The 19,072-nt window shown below is 41.2% G+C and overlaps 1 long non-coding RNA gene across 1 annotated transcript in view; it reads right to left on the reverse strand.

Annotated features, from left to right (window-relative positions):
* Positions 1 to 482: 482 nt before the first annotated feature.
* The window catches only part of LOC129462753 (uncharacterized), a 150,154-nt gene continuing 131,564 nt past the window's right edge, over positions 483 to 19,072 (reverse strand). The window contains exons 5-6 of the long non-coding RNA XR_010115763.1: positions 14,835 to 14,965; positions 483 to 612 (exon numbers count right to left, since the gene is read on the reverse strand). This is a non-coding gene — a long non-coding RNA (uncharacterized lncRNA). The remainder of the gene's footprint in view (positions 613 to 14,834; positions 14,966 to 19,072) is intronic.

The following is a 19,072-nucleotide window of genomic DNA, read 5'->3' on the forward strand; positions in this document are numbered from 1 at the left end:
CCAGCTACTTGGGAGGCTGAGGCACGAGAATCACTTGACCCAGGAGGCGGAGGCTGCAGTGAGCTGAGATTGTGCCATTGCACGCCAGCCTGGGCAACAGAGTGAGACTCTGTCTCAAAAAAAAAAAAGATGGACAGCTTGCCAGCAAAGGGATTTTACCCCCTCTTGGGTGGTGCCTATTCTATAGGAACTTCCTTGGTTTAATGACTGAGATACAGGTAAGTATATTCTAGAATTAAATGCTAATACTCACCTCCCCCCATCCCCACACAAACTACTACTCCTTGCTATTATATACTGCATCAGCTTGGTCTCTGCCAGGTAACACTAGCCCCAGGAGACAGAATAAGAGGGAAAGGGGAAAAAACATGAAACCAAACCCTTGTAAGACATGAAGAACACTCACTCTGTTACAGCCTACTTTGGAATGCTCTGTGTTTCTGTCACCTCAAGCACTCTGATTCATTCTGAGCATCTCCTCCAGATACAAGTCATTTAGCCAGCCGACAGAAGGAACAATTACTGCTGGCTTAAAAGATTGGTTGATTTCTCTGGCGTCTATTTGCCTGCAGTTCTGGCTCTCTGACAAATCAAGTCAGATCAATTTGTACCCTAAAAAGTAAATGGGAGGATGTGATTATTTTCTGGTTCAATAGAAAAGCATTTCATTTCAAAGGGCTGCTGCATAGCATTTTTGAGAGTCACAAGGAATGAATCAGGTTCCTAGAGAACAAATGATGGGTTCTCAGGAGAACCGCTGGCTTTGCTTCTCACCTATGCTTTAGGAACTGAGGCAGGCTGTGGGGATGAACAGAAAGCACACTCCACTGAGAGAAGGCTCTATACATCCCATGTCTAAGGAATATTTTATTTGTCTCTTCAGAAGCAGTGAGTCTTCTAAAGTTAGAAAACATGCTAAAAATTCAGGAAGATGGAAACCTAATTCTACTGGCGACCACATCAAGATCTAGAAAATCACTTCTGAAAAGGAACCAACAAGCAGAAATGAACTTCTGAACAACAAGAGGGAAAGAGCGGTGAGAAAATCATAGTTTTTTCCTTGACACTCTGCCGCCCTTTACCAACAGACTTGTCTGTTGAGACACAGCACTGCAGGAGAGGCCGCAAGAGAAAAGCCTTGGTGGGTGCCAGGCTCCTTTTACTGAGGCTGCCCCTCTGGAATCTGCCTTCTCAGATGCAGTCTAACCTGAACTCAGTCTTCAGGGTCAGGTCCACTCCGCATTCCTCTGCTTCACAGACATTACAGTTGATACGCAGGAGCTGGAAATGATGTCGTGGAAACACATGGGCTTTGGGGACAGGCTGCTCGGGTTCATTCTCAGCTCTGTGGTTTATTAGTTTTAAGACCTTGACAAACCACTTAAGCTTCAATTTCCTCAGCTGTAAAACAAGAACAGTCCTAGTACCTTCCTCACAGGGTAGTTATTAAAGGACACGATGGATACAAAGCTCTTAATGCAGCACCTGGTCCAGACTGAGCATTCCACAGATATTCCTGATGATTGCTGTTATTGTCTTCTGCCCTGGAAATGTGATGCTATTTGGTTACCTATGAAAGACCTGGAGATTTTTAAATTCAAATTTTAGTGGGAATATGTCCACTGCATGAACATCAGATATATCCATGCTAGTGCGCCTTGTCCTTAGAGGTGAACTAAAGGCTTTCTTCGAGTCATTCCTCTCTATCATGAAATTGGCATCCTTTCTTATACTGATCTCTATGGCAATCATATTACTCTTGCTCCCATCTCTACAACACTCTATATGAGGTAAATTTATTCATGAGCACCACAGTGCAGCAACAGCCAAGATGTCAGAAGGCAAGAGTTCTGGCTCTCTCCATGGCAACAACCAGTTGTGTGACTGTAGGTGATTTATTTACCATTTCTGCCTTTTGATTTTTTTCACCTATAAAGTGAGGATCATTTTTCATGCTCTATTTACTTCACCGGGCTATGAAAAACTGAAAAAGGGAAAATTAGGGAATAGACCAATGAAACAGAATAGAGACCCCAAAATAAATCCATACACTTGCAGCCAACTCATTTTCAACAAAGGTGGCAAGAATATCCCTTGGGGAAAGGACAGTCTCTTTAATAAATGGTGCTGGGAAAACTGAAAGGCACATGCAAAAGAATGAAGCTAGATCCCCATCTTTCACCATGTAAATAAGTCAACTCAAAATGGATTAAAGGCTAAAACGTAAGACCTGAAACTATAAAACTACTAGAAGAAAATATTGGAGAAATGCTCCAGGACATTGCTCTGGGCAAAGATTTTTTGCATAAGACCTAAAAAGCACAGGCAAGTAAAGCAAAAATAGACAAACGGGATTATATCAAGCTAAAAAGCTTCTGCCACAGCAAAGGAAACGGTCGACAAAGTGAAAAGACAACCCACAGAATGGAGAAAATATTTGCAAACAATCTCTCCTATAAAAGGTTAATAACCAGAATATATAAGCTACTCAAACAAATCAATAGCAAAAAGCAAAAACAAATACTCTGATTTTAAAATGGTCAAAAGATCCAAATAAACATTTCTCAAAAGAAGACATACAAATGGTGTTATAAGCAACATAAAATGAACGAAGACAAAAAAAAGGAAAAGAAATTTTAAAGTAAAAAATAAGAAGACATACAAATAGCCAACAGGTATATGAAAATAATGCCCAACATCGTTAATCATCAGGAAAATGTAAATCAAAACCACAGTGAGATATCATCTATTAGAATGGCTGTTACTAAAAAGACAAAAAAACAAAACAAAACAAAAACAAAACAGATGCTGGCAAGTGTGTGGAGAAAGGGGAATGCTCATACACTGTGAGTGGGAATGTAAATTAGTATGGCCATTATGGATAATGGTATGAAGGTTCCTCAAAAAATTAAAAATAGAAGTACGATACAGTAATTCGACTGCTGGATACATATTTTTAAAAAGTAAATCAGTATATCAAAGAAACATCTGTACACTCACGTTTATTGCAGCACTATTCACAATAGCAAAGCTATAGAAGCAACCTTTGTGTCCACCAATGGATGAATGGATAAAGAAAATGTGGTGTATATACACAATCAAATGTTATTCAGCCTTTAAAGAAGAATGAGATCTTGTCATTTGCAGCAACATGGATGGAAGTGGAGGATCTTATGTTATGTGAAATAAGCCAGGCACAGAAAGACAAATATTGCCTGTTCTCATTCACACGTGGGAGCTAAAACCTGGATGTCATGGAGATAGAGAGTAAAACTGTGGTTATGAGAGGTTGAGAAGGAAGCGGGGAGAGGGGAAAAAGAAAACTTGGTTACGGGTACAAAAATAAAGTTAGATAGAAGAAATACGTTACAGCATTCAATAGTACAGGAGGGAAATTATAGTTAACAATAATGTATTGCATATCTCAAAAAAGCTAAAAGAAAAAAATTGTAATGTTCCCAACACAAAGAAAGATAAATGAAGTGATGGATATCCCAATTACCCTGATTTGATCATTACACATTGTATACATATATCAAAATATCACATGTGCCCCCAAAATATGTACAACTACTATACATCAATAAAAATCAGGACATTAATATTGATATGGTTTTTTTTTTTTTTTGAGACTGAGTCTCGCTCTGTCACCAGGCTGGAGTACAGTGGCGCGATCTCGGCTCACTGCAACCTCCACCTCCCGGGTTCAAGCAATTCTCCTGCCTTAGCCTCCTGAGTAGCTGGGACTACAGGTGCACACCACCACGCCCAGCTAATTTTTGTGCTTTCAGTAGAGATGGGGTTTCACCATGTTGGCCAGAATGGTCTCAATCTCTTGACCTCATGATCCACCCACCTCGGCCTCCCAAAGTGCTGGGATTATAGGTGTGAGCCACCACGCCCTGCCAATATTGATAGAATTTTAAAAAGAAGGTAAAGGTAATGTTTATTTGAAAAGGGTAATAAGGAAATGCAAGAGATAATTGTCAGTTGGTTATCTTTATTCTGACATCTGCAAGTCCTTGAAGGCATGAACACAGAAGAGTCTCTAAAATGATCAGTTCTCAGGGGCGCACTTCCAAGATGGCCGAATAGGAACAGCTCCAGTATACGGCTCCCAGCATGAGCAACGCAGAAGATGGGTGATTTCTGCATTTCCAACTGAGGTACCGGGTTCATCTCACTGGGGAGTGTCGGAAAGTGGGTGCAGGACAGTGGGTGCAGTGCATCGAGCCTGAGCAGAAGCAGGGCAAGGCATTGCCTCACCCAGGAAGCACAAGGGGTCAGGGAATTCCCTTTCCTAGCCAGGCAAAGCTGTGAAAGACGGCACCTGGAAAATCAGGTCACCCTAATATTGCACTTTTCCAATGGTCTTAGCAAACGGCACACCAGGAGATTATACCCCACGCCTGGCTCAGGGGGTCCCACACCCACAGAGCCTCACTCACTGCTAGCACAACAGCCTGAGATTGAACTGCAAGGTGGCAGCAAGGCTGGGGGAGGGGCGCCCACCATTGCAGAGGCTTGAGCAGGTAAACAAAGCAGCTGGGAAGCTCGAACTGGGTGGAGCCCACCGCAGCTCAAGGAGGCCTGCCTGCCTCTGTAGACTCCACCTCTGGGGGCAGGGCATAGCTGAACAAAAGGCAGCAGAAACCTCTGCAGACTTAAATGTCCCTGTCTGACAACTTTGACACAAGTAGTGGTTCTCCCAGCACAGAGTATGAGATCTGAGAACAGACAGACTGCCTCCTCAAGTGGGTCCCCGACCCCCGAGTAGCCTAACTGGGAGGCACCCCCCAGTAAGGGCAGACTGACACTTCACATGGCTGGGAACCCCTCTGAGACAAAACCTCCAGAGGAATGATCAGACAGCAACATTTGCTGTTCAGCAATGTTCGCTGTTCTGCAGCCTCCACTGCTGATACCCAGGCAAACAGGGTCTAGAGTGGACCTCTAGCAAACTCCAACAGACCTGCAGCTGAGGGTCGTGACTGTTAGAAGGAAAACTAACAAACAGAAAGGACATCCACACCAAAACCCCATCTGTACGTCACCATCATCAAAGACCAAAGGTAGATAAAACCACAAAGACTGGGAAAAAAACAGAAAAGAAAAACTGAAAATTCTAAAAATCAGAGTGCCTCTCCTCCTCCAAAGGAATGCAGCTCCTCACCAGCAATGGAACAAAGCTGGATGGAGAATGACTTTGACGAGTTGAGAGAAGAAGGCTTCAGATGATCAAACTTCTCCAAGCTAAAGGAGGAAGTTTGAGCCCATGGCAGAGAAGTTAAAAACCTTGAAAAAAGTTTAGACGAATGGCTAACTAGAATAACCAATGCATAGAAGTCCTTAAAGGACCTGATGGAGCTGAAAACCATGGCACAAGAACTATGTGATGAATGCACAAGCTTCAGTAGCTGATTCAATCAACTGGAAGAAAGAGTATCAGTGATTGAAGATCAAACAAATGAAATGAAGTGAGAAGAGAAGTTTAGAGAAAAAATAATAAAAAGAAACGACCAAAGCCTCCAAGAAATATGGGACTATGTGAAAAGACCAAATCTACTTCTGATTGGTATACCTGAAAGTGATGGGGAGAATGGAACCAAGTAGGAAAACACTCTGCAGGATATTATCCAGGAGAACTTCCCCAACCTAGCAAGGCAGGCTGACATTCAAATTCAGGAAATACAGAGAATGCCACAAAGAGACTCCCCAAGAAGAACAACTCCAAGACACATAATTGTCAGATTCACCAAAGTTGAAATGAAGGAAAAAAGTGTTAAGGGCAGCCAGAGAGAAAGGTTGGATTACCCACAAAGGGAAGCCCATCAGACTAACAGCTGATCTCTCGCCAGAAACCCTACAAGCCAAAAGAGAGTGGGGGCAAATATTCAACATTCTTAAGGAAAAGAATTTTCAACCCAGAATTTCATATCCAGCCAAACTAAGCTTCATAAGTGAAGGAGAAATAAAATCCTTTACAGACAAGCAAATGCTGAGAGATTTTGTCACCACCAGGCCTGCCCTACAAGAGCTCCTAGAGGTGGCACTAAACATGGAAAGGAACAACTGGTACCAGCTACTGCAAAAACATGCCAAATTGTAAAGGCCATCGAGGCTAGGAAGAAACTGCATCAACTAATGAGCAAAATAACCAGCTAACATCATAATGACAGGATCAAATTCACACATAAAAATATTAACCTTAAATGTAAATGGGCTAAATGCTCCAATTAAAAGACACAGACTAGCAAATTGGATAGAGTTAAGACCCATCAGTGTGCTGTATTCTGGAAACCCATCTCACGTGCAGAGACATACATAGACTCAAAATAAAGGGATGGAGGAAGATCTACCAAGCAAATGGAAAACAAAAAAAGGCAGGTGTTGCAATCCTAGTCTCTGATAATACAGACTTTAAATCAACACAGACCAAAAGAGACAAAGAAGGCCATTACATAATGGTAAAGGGATCAATTCAACAAGAAGAGCTAACTATCCTAAATATATATGCACCCAATACAGGAGCACCCAGATTCATAAAGCAAGTCCTTAGAGACCTACAAAGAGACTTAGACTCCCACACAATAATAATGGGAGACTTTAACACCCCACTGTCAACATTAAACAGATCAATGAGACAGAAAGTTAACAAGGATATCCAGGAATTGAATTCAGCTCTGCACCAAGCAGACCTAATAGACATCTACAGAACTCTTCACCCCAAATCAACAGAATATACATTTTTTTCAGCATCACACCACACCTATTCCAAAATTGACCACATAGTTGGAAGTAAAGCACTCCTCAGCAAATGTAAAAGAATAGAAATTATAACAAACTGTCTCTCAGACCACAGTGCAATCAAACTAGAACTCAGGATTAAGAAACTCACTCAAAACCCCTCAACTACATGGACACTGAGCAACCTGCTCCTGAATGACTACTGGGTACATGACGAAATGAAGGCAGAAATAAAGATGTTCTTTGAAACCAACGAGAACAAAGACACAACATGCCAGAATCTCTGGAACACATTCAAAGTAGTGTGTAGAGGGAAATTTATAGCACTAAATGCCCACAAGAGAAAGCAGGAAAGATCTAAAATTGACACCTTAACATCACAATTAAAAGAACTAGAAAAGCAAGAGCAAACACACTCAAAAGCTAGCAGAAGGCAAGAAATATCTAAGATCAAAGCAGAACTGAAGGAGATAGAGACACAAAAATACCCTTCAAAAAATCGATGAATCCAGGAGCTGGTTTTCTGAAAAGATCAACAAAATTGATAGACTGCTAGCACGACTAATAAAGAAGAAAAGACAGAAGAATCAATAGATGCAATAAAAAAATCATAAAGCAGATATCACCTCCGATCCCAAAGAAATACAAACTACCACCAGAGAATACTACAAACACCTCTATGCAAATAAACTAGAAAATGTAGAAGAAATGGATAAATTCCTCAACACATACACCTTCCCAAGACTAAACCAGGAAGAAGTTGAATCTCTGAATAGACCAATAAGAGGCTCTGAAATTGAGGCAATAATTAATAGCTTACCAACCAAAAAAAGTCCAGGACCAGATGGATTCACAGCCGAATTCTACCAGAGGTACAAGGAGGAGCTGGTACCATTCCTTCTGAAACTATTCCAATTGATAGAAAAAGAGGGAATCCTCCCTAACTCATTTTAGGAGGCCAGCATCATCCTGATACCAAAGCCTGGCAGAGACATAACCAAAAAAGAGAATTTTAGACCAATATCCCTGATGAACATCGATGCAAAAATCCTCAATAAAATACTGGCAAACCGAATCCAGCAGCACATCAAAAAGCTTATCCACCATGATCAAGTGGGCTTCATCCCTCGGATGCAAGGCTGGTTCAACATATGCAAATCAATAAATGTAATCCAGCATATAAACAGAATCAAAGACAAAAACCACATGATTATCTCAATAGATGCAGAAAAGGCCTTTGACAAAATTCAACAATGCTTCATGCTAAAAACTCTCAATAAATTATGTATTGATGGGACGTATCTCAAAATAATAAGAGCTATCTATGACAAACCCACAGCCAATATCATACTGAATGGGCAAAAACTGGAAGCATTCCCTTTGAAAACTGGCACAAGACAGGGATGCCCTCTCTCACCACTCCTATTCAACTTAGTGTTGGAAGTTCTGGCCAGGGCAATTAGGCAGGAGAAAGAAATAAAGGGTATTCAATTAGGAAAAGAGGAAGTCAAACTGTCCCTGTTTGCAGATGACATGATTGTATATCTAGAAAACACCATTGTCTCAGCCCAAAATCTCCTTAAGCTGATAAGCAACTTCAGCAAAGTCTCAGGATACAAAATCAATGTGCAAAAATCACAAGCATTCTTATACACCAATAACAGACAAACAGAGAGCCAAATCACGAGTGAACTCCCATTCACAATTGCTACAAAGAGAATAAAATACCTAGGAATCCAACTTACAAGGGATGTGAAGGACCGCTTCAAGGAGAACTACAAACCACTGCTCAATGAAATAAAAGAGGACACAAACAAATGGAAGAACATTCCATGCTCATGGATAGGAAGAATCAATATTGTGAAAATGGCCATACTGCCCAAGGTAATTTATAGATTCAATGCCATCCCCATTAAGCTACCAATGACTTTCTTCACAGAATTGGAAAAAACTACTTTAAAGTTCATATGGAACCAAAAAAGAGCCCGCATCGCCAAGTCAATCCTAAGCCAAAAGAACAAAGCTGGAGGCATCATGCTATCTGATTTCATACTATACTACAAGGCTACAGTAACTAAAACAGCATGGTACTGGTACCAAAACAAAGACATAGATCAATGGAACAGAACAGAGCCCTCAGAAATAATACCACACATCTACAACTATCTGATCTTTGACAAACCTGACAAAAACAAGAAATGGGGAAAGGATTCCCTATTTAACAGATGATGCTGCAAAAACTGGCTAGCCATATGTAGAAAACTGAAACTGGATCCCTTCCTTACACCTTATGCAAAAATTAATTCAACATGGATTAAAGACTTACATGTTACACCTAAAACCATAAAAACCCTAGAAGAAAACCTAGGCAATACCATTCAGGACATAGGCATGGGCAAGGACTTCATGTCTAAAACACCAAAAGCAATGGCAACAAAAGCCAGAATTGACAAATGGGATCTAATTAAACTAAAGAGCTTCTGCACAGCAAAAGAAACTACCATCAGAGTGAACAGGCAACCTACAGAATGGGAGAAAAGTTTTGCAATCTACTCATCGGACAAAGGGCTAGTACCCAGAATCTACGAAGAACTCAAACAAATTTACAAGAAAAAAACAACCCCATCAACAAGTGGGTGAAGGATAAGAACAGATACTTTTCAAAAGAAGACATTTATGCAGCCAACAGACACATGAAAAAATGCTCATCATCACTGGCCATCAGAGAAATGCAAATCAAAACCACAGTGAGATACCATCTCACATCAGTTAGAATGGCAATCATTAAAAAGTCAGGAAACAACAGGTGCTGGAGAGGATGTGGAGAAATAGGAACACTTTTACACTGTTGGTGGGACTGTAAACTAGTTCAACCATCGTGGAAGACAGTGTGGCGATTCCTCAGGGATCTAGAACTAGAAATTCCATTTGACCTAGCCATCCCATTACTGGGTATATACCCAAAGGATTATAAATCATGCTGCTATAAGGACACATGCACACATGTTTATTGTGGCACTATTCACAATAACAAAGACTGGGAACCAACCCAAATGTCCAACAATGATAGACTGGATTAAGAAAATGTGGCACATATACACCATGGAATATTATGCAGCCGTAAAAAATGATGAGTTCATGTCCTTTGTTGGGACATGGATGAAGCTGGAAACCATCATTCTCAGCAAACTATCACAAGGACAAAAAACTAAACACTGCATGTTCTCACTCATAGGTGGGAATTGAACAATAGGAACACTTGGACACAGGAAGGGGAACATCACACACCAGGGCCTGTTGTGGGGTGGGGGGAGCGGGGAGGGATAGCATTAGGAGATATACCTAATGTAAATGATGAGTTAATGGGTGCAGCACATCAACATGGCACATGTATACATATGTAACAAACCTGCATGTTGTGCACATGTACCCTAGAACTTAAAGAATAATAAAAAATAAATAAATAAAATAAAATAAAATAAAATAAAATGATTGCACCCAGAATGTAGCAACGATGCCTACGTAATAGTGCTTTGACAAGCCTCGCATTATACAAGCCATGCTTTATACAAGCCACACTGGGGACTTTATGAATATTGTTAATAATAGTGGATCCAATGAGTTAAAGTTTAAAAGTTTTTAACATAAACGACAGCAAATTCAACGCCTTCCATCCTGAAATTAGAAACTAATCATGTACAATTCCTGGTTGGTTCATTTATAGCATTTGTATTTGATTTTTTAATATTTTATTTTCATAAAGAAATACTGAGCCAGGCATGGTGGCTCACGCCTGTAATCCCAGCACTTTGGGAGGCCAGGCAGGTGGATTATTTGAGGTCAGGAGTTCGAGAGCAGACTGACCAACATGGTGAAACCCCATATCTACTAAAAAGACAAAAATTAGCCAGGCGTGGTGGCATGCACCTGTCATCCCAGCTACTTGGGAGGCTGAAGCAAGAGAATCACTTGACCCCAGTGGGGCAGAGGTTGCAGTGAGCTGAGATCATGCTGCTGCACTCCAACCTAGGCGATAGAGCAAGACTCTGTCTCAAAAATAAAAAAAAGAAAGAAAAGAAATACTAAGGGCCACATTTTAGGGTTGTTTCTTTTAATTTTAAAAATATAACTGTAGTGTAAATTATTAATCAACCTTGTGCTTTCTGGATATATGTTAAAAGCCTAAAACTGGGCTGGGCATGGTGGCTTATGTCTGTAATCCCAGCACTTTGGGAGACTGAAGTGGGAGGATTCCTTCAGACCCAGTGTTCAAGACCAGCCTGGGCAATGTGGCAAGGACACTTCTCTATAAAAAAAAAAAAAAAAAAAAAAAAAATATTTATTTAGCTGGTTATGGCAATATGTGCTTATAGTCCCAGCTATTTGGGAGGCTGTGGTGGGAGGATCTCTTGAGCCCAGTAGTTCGAGTCTGCAGGGAGCTGTGATTGTGCCATTGCATTCCAGCCCGGGCAACAGAGCGAGACTCTGTCTCTAAAAGAAAAAAAAAAATGTCACACTGGGAACAGTGGCTCCCGCCTGTAATCCCAGCACTTTGGGAGGCCAAGGCGGGCCAATCACAAGGTCAGGAGTTCAAGACCAGCCTGGCCAATGTGGTGAAACCCCATCTCTACTAAAAATACAAAAATTAGCTGGGCGTGGTGGCACACACCTGTAGTCCCAGCTACTTGGGAGGCTGAGGCAGGAGAATTGCTTGAACCCGGGAGGCAGAGGTTGCAGTAAGCCAAGATCACGCCACTGCACTCCAGCCTGAGTGACAGAGCAAGACTCCACTGTCTCAAAAAAAAAAAACACACATATATATATATATATATATATATATATATATATATATATACACATATATATAGGAAATGGCTGTCACGAACATTTTCATTGTGTTTCTGTTAAGACTGGGCTAACACCTACTGTTGTTATCTGCTGCACAGTCCCAACAGAAATGATGCTCACAAAGTAAATTGTAAATAGTTTATTTGCAACAAGCATTTCCTGCTGCTAAAGACTTATGACCACCCTGTTTCATATCCTTGAGCAATTTGGAGATGATTAATCACCACTCCTGCTTAGAGGATGCAAATATAGGCAACTAGGGAAAATGTACTTATTGATATTAATGGGATGTATTTCAGATTTTTTAAAAGTATGCAATCTCCCTAGTTATGGTGAGACCGGAACTCTCCAGCCCTTTTGTTCCACGGAAATTACTATGCCTTTATCTTCATGCCTTTGTTCCTACTGTTTCCTCAGTCTAGATTCTCTCTCCCCTCCACTATTTCTATATCCATCAAACCCTATGCCACCTATTTTGTGATGCTGCCCTCCTGCCCCAACCCCAATTCAAATGACTCTCCCCTCTTCCATGCTTTCATAACTATACACAGTTGTCTCTCAGTTTTCCTGGGGAATTGGTTCCAGGACCCCCTGCAGATACCAAAATCCATGGATGCTCAGGTTCCTTTTATAAAATGCAGCAGTGTCAGAGGTGTTCGAACCAGAGCAACTCCATCTTGAATAGGGGCTGGGTAAAATAAGGCTGAGACCTACTGGGCTGCATTCCCAGTAGGTTAGACATTCTAAGTCACAGGATGAGATAGGAGGTTGGCACAAGATACATGTCACAAAGACCTTGCTGATAAAACAGGAAAATAGATTGTGGTAAAGAAGCTGGCCAAAACCCACCAAAACCAAGATGGTGATGAAAGTGACTTCTGGTTGTCCTCACTGTTCATTATATGCTAATTATAATACATTAGCATGCTAAAAGACTTCCACCAGCTCTATGACAATTTACAGATGCCCTGGCAATATCCAGAAGTTACCCTATATGATCTAAAAAGGGCAGGAGCCCTCAATTCTGGGTACTGCCCACCCCTTTCCTGGAAAACTCATGAGTAATCCACCCATTGTTTAGCATATAATCAAGAAATAACTATAAGTATAATAAGTGAGCAGCCCAAGCCACTGTTCTGTCTTTGGAGTAGCCATTGTTTTATTCCTTTACTTTCTTAATAAACTTGTTTCCACTTTACTCTATGGATTTGCCCTGAATTCTTTTTTGCACAAGGTCCAAGAACCCTCTCTTGGCATCTCAATCAGGACCCCTTCCCAGTAACAGCAGTATTTGCATATAATCTACACACCTCTTCTCATATACTTTGAATCATCTCTAGATTACTTATAATAGCTAATACAATGTAAATGCTGTGTAAATAATTGCTATCCTGTAGTGTTTAGGGAATAATGACAAGGAAAAAATCTGTACATGTTCAGTACAGAAGCAACCAACTATTTTTTCCCCAAATATTTTGGATCCACAGTTGATTGAATCCATGGATGTGGAATCCCATGGTAGTGGAACCCACAGATGTGGAAGGCTGACTATATCTACATCTAGGCCTAATGTTTAGGTCCTTCTGCTTTGTTTTTTAATTTTTTGTCTCACACAGAATTTTATGTTTCTTTAGGACTGTGACCCACATTACATATTTCTCTGCCTCTCTCAATACACAGGCAAACACAGCACACATGAGGCTTTGCACATAGTAAACACACAGTAAATATTAATTGACATATAATAACAGCCACAATTCAGTCATTCAATAAGCATCTATTAAGTATTTCTATGTGACAGGATTGTGCCAGACCCTGAAATTGGAAGTGGATAACAAGAATAAATAGGACACAGTTTAATGAAGGAGACAGCCATGCCAATAACATTACAATACATTGTGATAAATGCTCTGATAAAAATATGCAAAGTAGTGTGGGAGCACAGGGGAGGGAGAAACTAACTTTGCCGGGGGAGTTCAGACAGGCTGCACAGAAAAGGCGAGCTCTAACCTTCAATTTAAAGGATGACAAGACTCACCAGGTAGCAGGGGTGTGGTGGGTGTGGAAGGCCTTAAAACAAAAGGGAGTCATTTCCAAAAAGCCACAGAGATGTAAAAAGAATGATGAGGGGCAGGGCTACAATCGGAGCCTTGGCATGCAGTGGTGAGTACAGGCAGATAAGGCTGGGGAGAGAGGGAGCCAGACTGTAAAATGTTTTAAATGCCAGGCTGAGGAGCTTCACCTTGACCCAGCAGGCAGAAGATCCATCTCAGGTTTTGCAACAGGAGAAAAAGTAGGTCAGACCTGGGTTTGAGAATGATCATACTGGTGGCTGGCAGCTCAATTGGCCACAGCATTTGGCCCTTGTTTCTATATTCTGCCCCTGGCACTGTTGTTTCACTGCTCTCTGGAGAATTTCAAGCAAAGAATGATGAGTTCCCAGGAACAGTTAATTCCCTTTACCGCTTCAGACCAAAGCAACCACGTTCTCAGAATACAAATTTACTTTTGCATACTTTCACGTAGGCAATCACAGTAAAAATAAATGCTGTTAATTAGTGTTGGTCTTAAAGACTAACAGCATTTAATTTCTCCCTTCATGAAATAGTATTGTTTTTATAAGGAGTCAGAGAGGAAGAGAATGGGGGCAAGCAAAATATATGAATAAAGCAATCACGGTAGTTTAATTAAGTGAAAGTCTGCCAGTTGCTGGGAATAAGACCCCACAGCCTTATTTTGTTTGTATTTCAAATTATTCTTTCTAAAAAAAGGGAAGAATCGTGCCTAGTAATCTTTCTACACCCTTTACACACACACGCAAACTTTTAGGCAATCCAGATCTAAATGGAATTGTTTTTCAGGCCAATGGTGAGAAGCAGTGGGAGCAGTTGGTAGTGGCCCTCTGAACCTTGCTAACAGCACCTGAAGTACTTTACAGATCCTGCAGGGAGTGTGGAGAATGTCCTCAAGTTACCCAAAATGGAAAGAGAGGTATAGGGGATGGAGAATGCTCTAACTCTCAATCTGGTTCTACCACCCTTTAGCTAGTCCTATAGAGCAGGGAGGGGCCCTTCTATAAATTAAGAACACTAATTTCTCAAATACCATGCTCTGTTTTTCAGGACCATGATCTTTAGCACACCAGGCTGCAAAAATCTCATTCCAAATAGCCATTGTTTCCTTTTTCCAGTGCTTTGAGGGGGAAACAATTAGCCTGTTCATTTCAACTGCTGACTTACCTCTAGCCAGTGGGCGCAGCAGTTCAAGTTTGGATTTGGAAGTCAGACCTCCTAGGTTCTGATCTTTGATCCATAAGCTTCTCTGTGATTTGGGGCAAATTATGTAAACTTTCTTGGCCTAAGTCCCCCATCTGTAGATGAAAGTAAAGGAAGCATCTACATCAAAAGTTGTGAAGATGAAATTAAACAATGGATATGTCTGGTATAGAATGAGGACTTTGTAAATATTAGCATCATCAGCAAATGTCAACAAATCTAATGACCTACTCACTCTTACCTAGGAATACTGATTAGTGTGAATTGGTTTACCACATCACATTTAGACTCTGGCCCATAAAGCCGTCAAAGAACACCAAACCCAACGTTTGTACTCTTCGAGGAGGAAACTGAAGCTCAGTGATCTGCCCTTAAGCCCCTGCCTCTTTAGTGGCCAAGCTGAGACCAGAGCCCATGGTTCCCGGTTCCAATTAAGTGCCCTTTCCACCATGGCATGCTTTCCTCTGTGAGAAAAGAACGTGGAAACACAGAAGGTCACAGAGTGCCTAAGAAGCTCATGGTCAGATACATACCCAGCTCCTAGACTGTGTTTGATTTAGGGTTGGAGTGACCAATTGCCTGAGTTTGCCCCAAACTGAGGGGTTTCCTGGGATGTAGAACTTTCAGTCCTAAAGCCAGGGCAGTCCCAGGTAAAGTGGGCAGTTGGTCACTTTGTTAGTTCATTCGTGCTGCTATAACAGAATATCACAGACTGAGTAATTTATAAAGAACAAAAATGTATTTCTCCCAGTTCTGAAGACTGGGATCAAGGTACCAGCTGGTTCCATTGTCTGGTGAGGGCAGTTCTATGCTTCCAAGATGGCACCTTGTTGGTGCATCCTCCAGAAAAAAGGAACAGTGTCTTCACATGGTGAAAGGGACAAAGGGAGGAGAGAGTATTGAAATCCTTGCATCAAGTCCTTTTATAAGGGCATTTAATCCCACTCATGACAGCAGTCACCTCCTAAAGGCCACAGCTCTTCATACTGTCACACTGAAGATCAACATGAATTTTGGAGGGGACAATATCATTCAAACCATAGCAGTCCCCTTCCTTAAGGCAGACCCCCAATAAGTGTTTACTGAATAAGTAAACAAATGTCTCCTGAGTATCAATCAAGTCTTTATATGAAAGCAGCTTGTTTATGCTGGGAAAGGGAGACATTTGAGGAGGGAGAAAAAGGAAGGATCTGGTCCTTTTTGTCAACAATGAGGTATCTGATTTGCAAGAGAACTATACTTTCTTGGTTAAAAGAGAAGATGCCAAAATGGACCCTTGCTGAGAAAGAAAAACTGAAAATTAAAGATGAGCAACGATCAACTTTATCTAAAGGAAAAAAGCCAAAAGATTAGCCAATAAAACACAGCCACAACCCGGATGCAGTCTTGACCTGGTTCATTTTTCTAGGAGGCCTCATCCGAGATGGGGAATGAGGGCTCTCCCTTCAACGTGGGGAGGAACAACTGCACCATCACAGGACATGCCCTGTGGCTATACCTCCAAGTGCTGCCTGGAAAGAGAGACCCTAGTAGAGAAGCCAGTTTCAAGCCTGAAAGCGACACTGATGAGTGGTAGAAATGGAAGGACAGAAGAAAAATTGCAGTTAGCCAGCTGTTTTCAAAATAATTGAAGGATTCTCATTCAGTGAGTCATGGTCAGCCTAGAAAGACAGGAAGTACAGAGCTATATTTCAGGGCCCAAGAATTAGCTGTGCATAAATAGCTATCACTATCCCTCCCAAACAAAACTTTATTTCCATGAAATCTAGGGCTGCATTAAACTGGAAAAAAATGCCTTTCTGCCAGGATTTATGTAAAATTGTGTCTTAGCAATATGGTCTTTGTTCAGTGGGTTAAACTCTGAAGCATATGGAAGATGCTTCTTCCCTTTTTAATCACAATAGTTTACTGCGCAAACTGCCTGATGATGAGAGGTAATAACCATGCCCGTAGTTAATTTTTCATTCCTTTTTAGAAGTTTCCACTTCTATGGAAAACTTTTTCAGGTTATCTTGGGAAAATCACAGCCCTTCTCAGGACCTGTGTCTCCTCCTGAACCTGGTGAATAAAAGAGCTTATTCCTGTTTCTCCAGTCTATTTTATGACAGTGTATTAACGGAAATATTTCACCTATGCTCTCAACACAGCATTGAAGTTCCAAAAAATCTTAGACTGTTCTTAGAACTTGTTCTTAAAACCTGTAACCAGCCAGGAGCGATGGCTCATGCCTGTAATCCCACCACTTTGGGAGGCCGAGGCAGGTGGATTGCTTAAGCCCAGGAGTTCAAGACCAGCCTGGGAAACATGAGGAAACCCTATCTCTACCAAAAATACAAAAATTAGCCAGTCTCATAACCTGTCTCAAAATAAGTAAGTAAGTAAGTAAGTAAGTAAATAAATAAATAAATAAATAAAACCTGTAACAGACCCAGGGCAAGGCAAACAGGCAGGTTCCTTGAGCTCCCAGAAGCTGGGTTTAGAAGCCCCACAGACAAATTTGCCAGAATTAACCAGACCAACCCTCCAGCAACCAGACACATATTAAAGGGGCAGAGAGGTTGCCATCCACCTGGTCCTTATCCAGTAGCTTTCCAATTGCTATTGCCAATCCATGCACAAGTTATTCCTGCAGCTGGCCAAAACCACTGAACCTGAAAGAATAAGGTCCATACTGCCCAATAATGAAACTTGGCAGCAGGTCTGGGATCTCCTTCCTCAACAGAGCTGTGAACATGGATACCTTCAGCATGAAATCAACTAGCTAGGAATATGCTGGCTGTTCATTCCCATTCCCATCCACAGAATACTTTTTCTGATCTGCCACTGCTGCTTCCCCTACTGCTTACCTAAGTATGCTCAGCAGGGCCAAGTGTAGGCAAAATTTAACAGTAGATCAAGTCTGCCTGAGAGCTTCCTTCCATTTCTCTTTGAGTACCCTGGCATGATTTTGGCTATGCCAGTGATCTCCTGCTGTCCCATGGTCAGCAGGAGATCACAACCTGAGCACCCCAACTAGAATTGCCATTTCCATGGTATTATGCTCTAGGCATTTCCCAGCTGTTCCCTCTGTAGAATTACCACTCTCTGTCCCATTCTTTCAGGACCTTTATGGCCAAGAAGCTAATGAGTCTTAGTTAATGTAGATGCTAGAAAGGGATGCTGGTATAATATATTGTAATTTAACTGTGCCCTTTGCTTTTGTAAAACAAACAAATTATATAATAGTGGAACCAGTATCTCATCCAAAATGCTCTTCTAAAAGTAGGAGAGCTGGGATTCAAAGTGGCCTGACTCTAGGTCGTGTTCTCCCACTGTTGCAAATGGATGGGGCCACACTCAAAGTTATATTTCTTAAAGATGTGATAGCTGTTTTGAGCTGATGTCCTCCAGCTTTTTCTAATAATGCCTTATTTTGAGACATTCAGTTGAGCAAGAAAAGTCTGATGACTCTTTGCAACATTTTCTGGTGGAACTTTCCGGCTTTCTGTAGGAGACCCATGATACAAAATAGGACATTGCTTCAATTGCCATTAACCCGAGAGTCAGTCACTGAACTGAAACAACTCTGAACAGGAACCATCTTTCATATCTATTTGTGTATACTTTTCTAACTCACATGTTCCAGGATATAGACAGGCCTAAGGAATTCCGAAGACATTTCCAGCCAACTGAGCAGAACATTTCCCAGATTGCCAAGTGAAGCTGAGAGATATTAGGACAATTTGAACAAATAATCATGGACAGATCATTCCCGGCTCCCTGAGCCATGATGGTAGAACATGATCATTCTGCTTTCTCCCCAGCTCCTCATGGCATTCACTCAGTCCAGAGTCCCAGCAGTTAGATACTAGGCTGATAATGTTGAGAATGCTCCCTTTTGTTTAAGTTGGAAAGAAATTTTGGCAACTTAGTGAGTGTAGTTTTCATGAAAGAGAAAGCAGAAGCTGTCTTAAAAGAGTTTGGGGAAAAAAATGTCAGTAAGAAAGACACTTACTGCTTCAATCAAGTTTTGTTTTGGCTTTGGTTTGGGGGATTTTTCCCTTTCTATATAAAGTCTCAATGAATATTTCTTAGGAAGAGGAGTAGAACACTGGGGTAAGTAATAGGGAAACCATTTGGTAACTGTTCCCTTTGTCTTTTTTTATCTCCTCTTCAGACCTTCTTCACTTCACTTTCATTACAGATAGAAAATTTATTTTATA

The sequence above is a fragment of the Symphalangus syndactylus genome, chromosome 14, assembly GCF_028878055.3.
Source record: "Symphalangus syndactylus isolate Jambi chromosome 14, NHGRI_mSymSyn1-v2.1_pri, whole genome shotgun sequence".
Lineage (NCBI taxonomy): Eukaryota > Metazoa > Chordata > Mammalia > Primates > Hylobatidae > Symphalangus > Symphalangus syndactylus.